The 11,487-nt window shown below is 39.5% G+C and overlaps 1 pseudogene; it reads left to right on the top strand.

Annotated features, from left to right (window-relative positions):
- The first annotated feature begins 930 nt into the window (after positions 1–930).
- LOC112395902 (dnaJ homolog subfamily C member 14 pseudogene) lies at positions 931–1,505 on the top strand (annotated as a pseudogene).
- The last annotated feature ends 9,982 nt before the right edge of the window (positions 1,506–11,487 follow it).

The following is an 11,487-nucleotide window of genomic DNA, read 5'->3' as shown; positions in this document are numbered from 1 at the left end:
AAAGAAACCTGCACCCCGGAGACAACGGCACCGTGTTCCAGCCAAGGAGGATACTTGGGAGGGTGGACGCAGCGATCCCAGATCCCCTGATCTACATCGGCTGGGTCGGAAATGGAGTCAGGCAGATTAGCACAGAGGACTGGAATTGTGGTGGGCAGAGGAACTGTGTCAGCTTGGACAGGCAGGTTTCTGGAGGCTGATCGAACTGCTGGTATTAGTGGGGGAGTACGTGGAAACTTATGGCCATCTCATCCATGCACGCAGGCAGCTGAAAGGCCGTGATCTGGACCTTTTTTGTGTCTGGGTGGGAGTCTGGGCAGGGCGGCTGGGGGGCTGGGACCAGGTAATGTTCCAATTTCTGAGCCAAGGGTTTTGCTATGGGGTAGGGCTGTTCACCCGTTTTCTTAGGCTACTGGGGGCTTTGCTGCTCCCAGCTCTGGCCCTTTTGTTGGGCTGGAGGTTTCTGGTAGCACTGAGTGACCGGTTAGGCCAGACGGGTAAAGCCACCTGGCTCTTCCCTTGGCTGGCTTCTCCCACCTGGCAGCAGTGCCTGATTCTGCCAAGAGATAGCAGGCCGTGGCAGCAGTTGGTAAGAATAGTTCAGTGGGGTTGGCTGGAGTTGGCCTTGGGTCAAGCAGAGGAATAAGCAGGGGAATGCACCTGTAGCTAGTGGTCACTACTGCCAGCCTGAAGAGGAAGTGGCTCGACTGTTGACCATGGCTGGGCTTCCTGAGGATGAGCTAAACCCTTTTCATGTGCTGGGGGCTGGAGCCACAGCATCAGATGTTGAACTGAAGAAGGCCTATAGGCAGCTGGCCGTGATGGTTCATCCTGACAAAAAATAATCATCCCCGGGCTGAGGAGACCTTCAAGGTTTTGCAGGCAGCTTGGGACATTGTCAGCAACCCTGAAAGATGGAAGGAATATGAGATGAATCGAATGGCAGAGAATGAGCTGAGCCGGTCAGTGAATGAGTTTCTGTCCAAGCTGCAGGATGACCTCAAAGAAGCAATGAATACTATGTGTGCAGCCGATGCCAGGGAAAGCATAGGAGGTTTGAAATGGACCAGGAACCTGAGAGTGCCAGATACTGTGCTGAGGGTAACAGGCTGCATCCTGATGAGGAAGGAGGCTTTGGGGCTGAGTCAAGCAGGTTGGGCCTCAAGATGACCTACTTTGCGCTGATGGATGGAAAGGTGTATGACATCACAGAGTGGGCTGGATGCCAGCATGTGGGAATCTCCCCAGATACGCACAGAGTCCCCTATCACATCTCATTTGGTTCACGGATGCCAGCACCAGTGAGCGGCAGAGAGCTACCCCAGATGCCCCTCCTGCTGACCTTCGGGATTTCTTGAGCCAGATCTTCCAAGTACCCCCAGGCCAGGTGTCCAACGGGAACTTCTTTGCAGCTCCTCAGCAGGGCCCTGGGGCCACTGCAGCCTCCAAGCCCAACAGCACAGTACCCAAAGGAGAAGCCAAACCAAAGTGGGGGAAGAAAGTGAGGAGGCCCTTCCAACATTGACACCCCCCCTCTTTCCACAAATCAATGTCAGGGAGTCAAAAGGGCTGTGTACAGCGCAGGATGGAGTTGGATTTATTTATTTTTAAATATTTTAAAAAGGGAAAATTTAAAGCTCCAATTGTTCACTCAGTAGTTATAGGAAGCCCTGGAACTACTCTCCCTCCTCCACCAGCACCCAGGAACTGAGTCTTGTCTCCTGACAATACCAAAGAAATAGGGGGTGGCTAGAACAAAGAACCTAGGGCCTGGACCTGGGCTGGACGATATCTCCCATAGTAGTGTGGGAACTGGGTATTTCCCTGGGGTCTGTATGCCTTTGTCTTGTCTTTTGCTTCTACAGCTGATGACACCTCCTCCCCCTTTAAAAAAAAAATCTTGGGTCCCCAAACCCTGTTGAACAATTCCAGCCATTTGAAAATCAACTCTTGTCATGCTTCTGGGCCCCAGTAGAGATAAGGTACCTAACCATGGAGCACGAATGACCGTGTAGTCACAAACATTTGTTTGAGCTGGGTCTGTCAGACCTACTAAGTCATAAGTTTGGGCAGGCCCAGCAGCAATAGATCATAAGATAGAAGTGGTACACCCGGGATCCGGTGCAACTAGGACCAGAGAGCACAGATAAGCTGCATGAGCTCTGTGTTATGCATGAGCTAAGTGGCTCAAACTTTCATGTGGTCCACCACTGTTGCTTGGGACACTTTCCCTCAGTTCATACCGATAGCTGCAGGTGTGGTCCTTTATGACTCACTTACGGAAGAGGGAAAAGGCTGAGCGTGGTGCTCACGTGGGTTGGTTCAGTCTGTGAGTGCAAGTTGTTAATGGACTGCTACTGCTCTACAGCCCCATTCAGGGGCAGTTCTGAAGGGCAGCAGTGAGAGGAAGTCTTCCCAACGCACAGAGCTTTAGGAAGTGCATCTGATCATACTTTCAATGAGAAATAGAATAAGAATGTACAGACTCATGAGCAGTGGTGAGTGGCTTGGCTGGTTTGACTGGGACCTAGAGGGAGAAAGATTAGAAAATAGGAGAGAAGAAGGTCTGCGAAACAGTTGTATGGATGGAAAAATGGCAATGGGCACGAAGTATGAAGATCTTTGTATTGTATCCTAATACCCACCCAAGAGTTTCTATCACAAAAGAGGCATAAAAAACCTGGTAGACAAAGTGACTCAATCAGTTATCATCAGCCTCTGTCATCATGTGTTCCAGTACTGGCACAAAGGGTACATGAGCAGGGTAGCCATAGTGGCAGGGAAGGAGGCTATGAATGGGTCCAGTAACATGGACTCCCTCTTACTCATGAAGTTTTTACCTAGCGACTGCCACTGTGAAACATTCAACCTACCAACAAAAGAGACCAATGCTAAACCCCTGAAACAGGACATCCCCTGAGAAGATAAACACATTGGATATCTTGCATCCTGAAAGAGAGAGAATTAATCTTAACTGGATTTGGCCAAGTTCCAGTTATTGGTTTACCATTCTTGCCTGCCGGGCTTCAGCTAACACCGTTGTTCAAGGGCTTACACAGGGTTTGGCTTAACACAAGGTCTCACACAACATCATCTTCGACTATGAGACCTGCTTTACAGGAAAGGAGGTATGGTGGTGAACATAGAACCATGGGACCCATCATATACTGCCCACCAAAATGTTTGTCCTGAAAAGGTGATGAAATGGCCTTTTGAAAGCACAGTTGAGGCTCCAACTTGGAGATAATACCTTGTGAGGATGGGGCCCCATGGATGTAATATACAACCTACTCATCGACCTAATGGTTCTGTATTTTCAATGCATGGATTACATCGGTCTAGAAACCAAACAGTGGAAGAAAAATTGACTCTGCTCACCATCACTCTCAGTGATTCACTTTGGGAAATTAATGTTCCCTTTATGCACAAAAATAGGCTCTGTGGATCTAAAGACTTTTTTCCCAAGGGGGAGATATTTCTACCAGGGGGACGGCAAAAATCCCATTAGACATTAATCTATGCTTCCACCCAGTTACTTCAGGTTCTTTCTACCAAGAGACAAGCAGGCAAGACAAGGAGTCCCATCCTGTAAAGGGTAATTGACCCTGATCATTAGGAGGATGTATGGCTACTATTCACGGTGGGAGCAGGGTAAATTACTTTGACATCCAAATGACCAATTAGGAAATCTTCTGGCATTTACCTACCCAATTATGACAGTAGACAGACAAGTGCATCCTGAGATGATCATGTGTGATCAAGGGCTCAGTCCCTAAGGGATAAGGAGCTGAGTCACCCCATCTAGACCAGCAGAGATGCTAGCTGAAGATGAGGAAAATTTAGAAGGAGTAGAGGAGGGAGATGATGAGTATCATTTGTGACCTTGAGAGCACAAGTGGTCATCTCATTTGCCTTCTAAATTTCCCAAGGAATTTACTACATGAAGCAAGTGGATCCAAGCAGTGAACAGTGCGGATTATAAAGGAGATTATGGTGCACCACTGAGTTCCCCCTTTAGGAATGAGGTACATATTCCCCCAACTGCTAGGAGTATTAGCTGCTGATGGCTCACATCTGTGTTCCTCTCTGGGAAATTCCCTAGGCCACATGAGCCTGCCTTGCCCAAGGTAACGTTCCTCCTTTAGGGGCAGCCTGCAATCAATGATTGGTCAGTGTAGAGGTACAACGGTTATTCCCCTACCCCTTTTCAGTACAACTCTAAAGGACACCCCAGATTCAGTGCTTACCATGAGATTGCCCAAGCCAACTATTTCAAGTGTATCACAGTTCATATTCTCCCCCTGCCTAATCCCTGCTGTCCTTGCTTCCTCACAGGTGTTGTTCCATAGAGCATTTCCTAAAAACTACCTTGCAGGGTAGTATAAGTATTAAGGAAGCTAATTTAGTACAATGCTGAGAATATAGTATTGTGCCAAATAAATGATAGGCCAGTAGTAGCAAAACTGGAGTTAGAAATCTGAGGTGTGGGTCTTGACTCCAACACATACTTGCTTTGTAACCTTGAGAAAGTCAATTAATACCTCTGTTTTCTTATCTGTAAAATAAGGTTAATAACACCTGATGCATTGAGGAGTAGATATGAATGTGCTTTGGAAAGGTTAAGCACTAGACCAAGGTAGAGCAGAAATTTTTTTTTTTTTTTTTTTTTTGCTGCTCTACTTCTACCAGCACTGTGCTAGGTGCTAAGGAAAGAAAATCTCACTTTCTTAGAACTTGCCTCTGACTCTCGTTCCAGATAGGAAATGGTGATACACAATGTTCCCAGCTGAAGAGAAACTTGACAGTTCTGTGCTTCGCCTTGAATGGGAAAAGTAGGCAAATATTTAAATATTTGAGTATTAGAAGGCCCTCTGCCAGAGTGACGTTAGGAAAGATGGCAAAGTCGGAAGCCCCAGGAATCCATATCTCCATTGAAACACTTGAGCTAGCAGGAGCTGTCTTAAGCAACTATTTTGGAACTCTGAGTCTAGTAGAACACTCATAACATCTAAGGAAAAGCTTGATGAAGGGACAGGTAAATTTCAGTCAGTTTCAGCTTTCTTGCATTAGTGGCTACTATCTCCAGGACAGGCAGCTGTGGGGGACAGTGGCATGTTTTTCCAGTGCAACTTGCTGGAGCCAGGGTTGGCAATAAGGCCCTGTCCTCCCAAGGCTGGAGTTGAGTGTTTCAGTTGCTGATTTGCTGCTTTTCATCACTAAGGGACCAGCACGATATGTTTTGGCCCCCACAGGCTGAAATGGCTTCCCAACTAAGAGGGAATTTTAAGTGACAGGATCTCCTCACCCCATCCTGTGAGCCAGATATTTAAAGAAATATTTTCCAGGTCACTGGCTGACAACAGAGACAATGGAAAACAACTGGCTGGCCACACACAACAAGGAATACACACTTTGCAAAAATAGTTTGGAAGAGTCACAAGGGATGGCTCCCAGCTTCAACAAGTAAAATACAAGTAATGACTGAAGAGTGACAGAATTAGACTTCCAAATTACTACAACATAAGAGTCAGAATGTCCAATAATCAACAAAAATTACAAAACATGCAAAGAAACGAAAAATATGACTCACTCAAAGGAAATAATATGACATAAACTATTCCTGAGGGAGCCTAGACATTGGAATTGTTTGTCAAAGATGTTAACCAACAGTCTTAAATATGTTCAATGAGTTAAAAGAAACCATGGACAAAGAGCTAAAGGAAATTAGGAAAATTGTGTTTGAACAAAATGAGATTATCAATAAAAAGATAGAAATTATAAAAATAAACAAAACAGAAAAGTACAATAACTGGCTCTGAAAAGTACAATAACTGAAAAGAAAAACTCACTAAAGAGATCTGACAGCAGATTTAAGCAAGCAGAAGAAATGATCAGTCAACTTGAAGATAAGACTTTTGAAATTAACCAGTTGGAGGAACAGAAGAAAAAGGAATGAAGGAAAACAAACAGAGCCTGAGACCTGTGGGACCCATGAAGCATACCAATACATGCATTTTATGAATCTCACAAGAAGAGAGAGAAAGAGGAAGAAAAAATATTTGAAGAAATAATGGTCTAAAACTTCCTGAGACCTGTGGGACCCATGAAGCATACCAATACGTGCATTTTATGAATCTCACAAGAAGAGAGAGAAAGAGGAAGAAAAAATATTTGAAGAAATAATGGTCTAAAACTTCCTAAATCTGATGAAAGATCTGAATACACACATGTAAGAATCTCAATGAACTCCAAGCAGTATAAACTTGAAGAGATCCACACTGAGACACATTATAGTCAAATTATAAAAACCTAGAGGCAGAAAGAGAATTCTGAAAGCAGCAGGAGATAAGTGACTCATCACATACAAGGGATCCTTGATAAGATTAACAGCTGATTTCTCACCAGAAATCATGAAGGCCAGAAGACAGTGGAATGATATATGTGAAGTCCTGAAAGAAAATGTCAATTAAGAATTCTATATCTGGCAAAATTATCTTTAAGAATGAAGGAGAAATTAAGACATTCCAAGATAAACAGAAGCTGAGGGAATTTAATACCAGTACACCTGCCCCACAAAAAGTGCTAAAGAGGGACTTCCCTGGTGGCACAGTGGTTAAGAATCTGCCTGCCAATGCAGGGGACACCAGTTTGAGCTCTGGCCTAGGAAGATCCCACATGTCGTGGAGCAACTAAGCCTGTGCACCACAACTACTGAAGCCCATGCACCCTAGAGTCCATACTCTGCAACAAGAGAAGTCACCACAATGAGAAGCCCGCACACCACAACAAAGAGTAGCCCCCGCTTGCTGCAGCTAGAGAAAAGCCTGTGTGCAGCAACAAAGACCCAATGCAGCCAAATAAATAAATAAAAATATAAATAAAAATGCTAAAGAAAGTTCTTCAGCCTCAAATAAAGGACACTAAACAGTAACTTGAAGATATAAAACATATGTTAAAGAAAACTAGTAAAGGTAACTTCATAGGTAAATATAAAAGCCAGTATTATTGTAGTTTTCTTTTGGTTTGTAGTTTCTTTTTTCTACATAGATGAAAAGGAAAATTCATTAAAATTATATAGCTATGTTAATAAGCATACAATATATAAAGACATAATCTTTGACAATAATAATATAAAGAGGTTGGGACAGAGATGTATAGGAACACATGTTTATATACTACTAAGTATTATTCAATAAGATAAGTATAAATTTAAAGTGGTAATTGTAAGCTCCAAGATGACCACTAAGAAAATAAATTTAAAATATACATAAAAGGCAAGATGAAGGGAATCCAAAAGGCGTACTACAAAACATGAACAAAATGCAAAACAAAAAAGGCATTAATGGAGGAAATGAACACAAAACATATAAGACACACAGAAAACAAATAGCTGAATGGCAGAAGTAAATCCTTCTTTATAAGTAATCACATTAAATATAAATGCATTAGACTCTTCTATTGAAAGACAGAAGTTGGCAAATTAGATTAAAAGAAAAAAAACAGGATCCATCTATATGCTTCTAGAAGAGACACACTCTAGATACAAGGACACAAATGGTTGAAAGTAAAAGGATAAAAAGTAAAGTAAAAGGATAAAAAATATATCCCATGCAAACAGTACCCATAAGAGAGCTTCAGTGGCTATATTACTATCAGAAAAAATGGATTTTGAACTCAAAAATTTATAAGAGATAGTAAAGGACATGATATATTGATAAAAGGTTCAATACAGCAAGAAGATACAATTTTAAATACATACACACCCAACAAAGGGGCCCCAGAATATATGAATCAAAAGTTGACAGAATTGAAGGGAAAGATAGATAGTTCTATGATAAGTTGACGACTTCAATACCCCACCCAATAATATATTCTTTCAAGTGCACATGGAACATTCTTTGGGATAGACCATATGTTAGGCCACAAAAAAGTCTGAATAATTTAAAAAGATTGAAATAATACAGGGACTTCTCTGGTGGTCCACTGGTTAAGAATCTGCTTTCCAATGCAGTGGATGTGGGTTCAATCCCTCGTTGGAGAACTAAGATCCCACATGCCATGTGGCCCATACGCCACAACTACTGAGCCAGCATGCCACAACTAGGGAGAAGCCTACGCACCATGATGAAACATCCTGTGTGCCACAACTAAGGCCCAATGCAGTCAAAAATAAATAAATACATACATACATACATACATATTTTTAAAAAAGAAATAATGCAAAGTACATTTTCTGATTACATGGAATGAAACTAGAAATCAATAACAAAAGAAAACTGAAAAATTCACAAATTTGTGGAAATTAAACAGAACACTTAAACAATCAATAGGTCAAAACCACAGAAGAATTAGAAAATACCGTAAGACAAATGAAAACAAAAGCATAATATGTCAAAACTTATGAGATACAGTGTAAGCAATGTTAGGAGGGAAACTTATAGCTGCAATCACATATATTGAAAAAAAAGAAAGGTCTCAAATGATAACTTAACTGCATACCTTAAGGACTTAGAAAAAGAAAAGCAAACTAAACCCAAAGCTGACAGAAAGAAAGAAATAATAAAGGTTAGAATGGAGATAAATAAAATAGAGAATAAAAAAAGCAATAGATAAAATCAACAAAACCAAAAGATGGCTCTTTGAAAAGATCAATAAGATGACAACCTTCAGCTAGATTGACTAAAGGAAAAAAGAGATGACTCAAGTTAAAAAATCAGAAATGAAAGTGGGGATATTACTACTGATTTTACAGAAATAAAAAGGATTATAAAAGAATATTTTGAACAGTTGTATACTAACAAATTAGGTAACTTAGATGAAATTGACAAGTTCCTAGAAACACATAATCTACCAAACTGACTTAAGAAGAAATAGAAGATCCAAATAGAAGTGTAACTAGTAAGGAGATCAAATAAGTAATCAAAAACCTCCCAAATAAGAAAAGCCCAGATCAGATGGCTTCACTGGTGAATTGTATCAAATGTTTAAAGAAGAAATAACACCAATTCTTCTCAAACTCTTCCACAAAGTTGGAGAGGAGGAAACACTTCTTTTCTCATTCTATAAGGTCAACATTACCTTGATACAAAACCCAAAGACACCACAACAAAAGAAAGCTGCAGGTCAATATTTCTTATGATTATAGAAGCAAAAATCCTTAACAAAATACTAGCAAATTCAATAGTATATTAAAAGGATTATACATCTTGACCAAATGACATGTATTCCAGGAATTACAAGGGTGATTCAACATACAAAAATCAATAAATATAGTACACCACGTTAATAGAATGAAGGGGGAAAAAACTGACATGATCATCTCAGTTGATGCAGAAAAAGTATTTGACAATATTCAACACCCTTTTATGATAAAAACACTTAATAAATTAGAAACAGAAGGAAACTTCCTCAAAACAATAAAGGTTATATATGAAAAACCCACAGGTAACAACATACTCAACAGTGAAAGACAAAGATTTTCTGCTGATATCAGGAAAAATAAGGATGCCCACTTTCATCACTTCTATTTAACACAGTACTGGAAGTTTCAGCTGGGGCAATTAGGCAAGAAAAAGAAATAAAAAGCATTCAAATTGGAAAGAAAGTAGTAAAATTATCTCTTTGCATATGATAAGATTTTATATGTAAAAAACCCTGAAGAATCAACAAAAAAAATTGTTAGAGCTAATGAACTAATTCATCAAAGTTGCAGGATATAAAATCAATACATAAAATCAGATGTATTTCTATATACTTGCAATGAACAGCTGAAAAAGAAACTTTTAAAATCCATTTACAAAAGCATCAAAAAGGATAAAATACTTAGGAATAAATTTAACCAAAAAGATGAAAGACTTGTACACTGAAAACTATAAAACATTACTGAAAGAAATTAAAGAAGACACAAATAAATGGAAAGACGTCCAATGTTAATGGATTGAAACACTTAGTGTTGTTAAGGTGAAAATACTACCAAAAGCAATGAATAGATTCAATACAATCCCTATCAAAACTCCAATGATTTTTTTTTACAGAAATAGAAAAACTCATCCTAAAATTTATATAGAATCTCAAGGGACACCAAACAGCCAAAACTAACTACAAAAAAAGAACAAAGTTGGAGGCCTTATACTTCCTGATTTCAAAACTTACTACAAAGCTACAATAATCAAACCATTGTGGTACTGGCATAAGGATAAATGTATAGACAAAAGGGAAAAATAGAGTACTCAGAAGTAAACCCTACCATATATGGCTTATTGATATTCAACAAGGGTGTCAAGACAATTCAACGGGGGAAAAGACAGTCTTTTCAGCAAGTGATGCTGGGAAAACTGGATATCCATATGCAGAAGAATGAAGGTGAACTCTTACCTTACAGCATATACAAAAAAATAACACAAAATGGATCAAAGAGTTAAAAGATAGCTTGCACAATGGCAGAAAATATTCATATATATCAGAATGAAAAAGAACTCCTACAACTCAACAACAAAAAAACATCAATTCATTCAAAAATAGGCAAGGGACTTCAACAGACACATCACCAAAGAAGATATGCAAGTGACCAAAAAGCACATGAAAAGATGCTCAACATCATTAGTCATTACAGAAATGTAAATCAAAACCAATGAGATACTATCTCACACCCTTGAGGATGGCTATAATTATTTTTTTGAAAAAGCAAATAAAAAATAACAAATGGACAGGATGTGGGAAAATTGGGACTTTTGTGCATCACTGGTAAATGTGAAAGGGTGCAGCCACCACCAAATACAGCTTGACAATTTCTCAAAAAGCTAAAAATAGAATTCTACTCCTAGGTATATACCCAAAGGGATCGAAAGCAAGAACTCAAACAGATACTGGTAAGGCAATGTTCGTTGCAACAAACTAACAACTGACAAAAGGTAGAAAGAACATAAGTGTCCATCGATAGATGAATGGATACACAAAATGTGGTATATACATACAAAGAAATATTATTCAGTCATGGAAAGGAATGGTGTTCTGATATACGCTACTACATGGATGAAGCTTGACAACATTATGCTAAGTAACAGAAGCCAGATGCAAAAAGAAAAATATTGTATGATTCCACTTATATGTAGAATTTAGTATAGTCGAATTCATAGAGACAGAAAGTGGATTGAGATTACCAGGGCATGTGGGAAGGCAGAATGGGAAGTTAATCCTTAATGGCTGCAGAGTTTCTTTGGCGTGATGCAAAATTTTTGGAAATATGTAGTTGCAATGGCTACACAAAAGTGAATGTAATTAATGCCACTGAATTGTATACTTTAAAATGGTTAAAGTGGCAAACTTTATATTATATATATATATTACTAATTAAAAAAATAAGAATTTAATATTCCAAAAATCTTTGATGGTAAATGGATGAATTGTATAGTATGTAAATTATATATCAATAAGGCTGGGGTTTTTTTAACTGTTTTTTTTTTTAACATCTTTATTGGAGTATAATTG

The sequence above is a fragment of the Neophocaena asiaeorientalis genome, unplaced genomic scaffold (assembly GCF_003031525.2).
Source record: "Neophocaena asiaeorientalis asiaeorientalis breed wild unplaced genomic scaffold, Neophocaena_asiaeorientalis_V1.1 scaffold138, whole genome shotgun sequence".
In the NCBI taxonomy this organism is placed as follows: Eukaryota; Metazoa; Chordata; class Mammalia; order Artiodactyla; family Phocoenidae; genus Neophocaena; species Neophocaena asiaeorientalis.
This window is presented reverse-complemented; position numbering and strand designations above follow the sequence as displayed.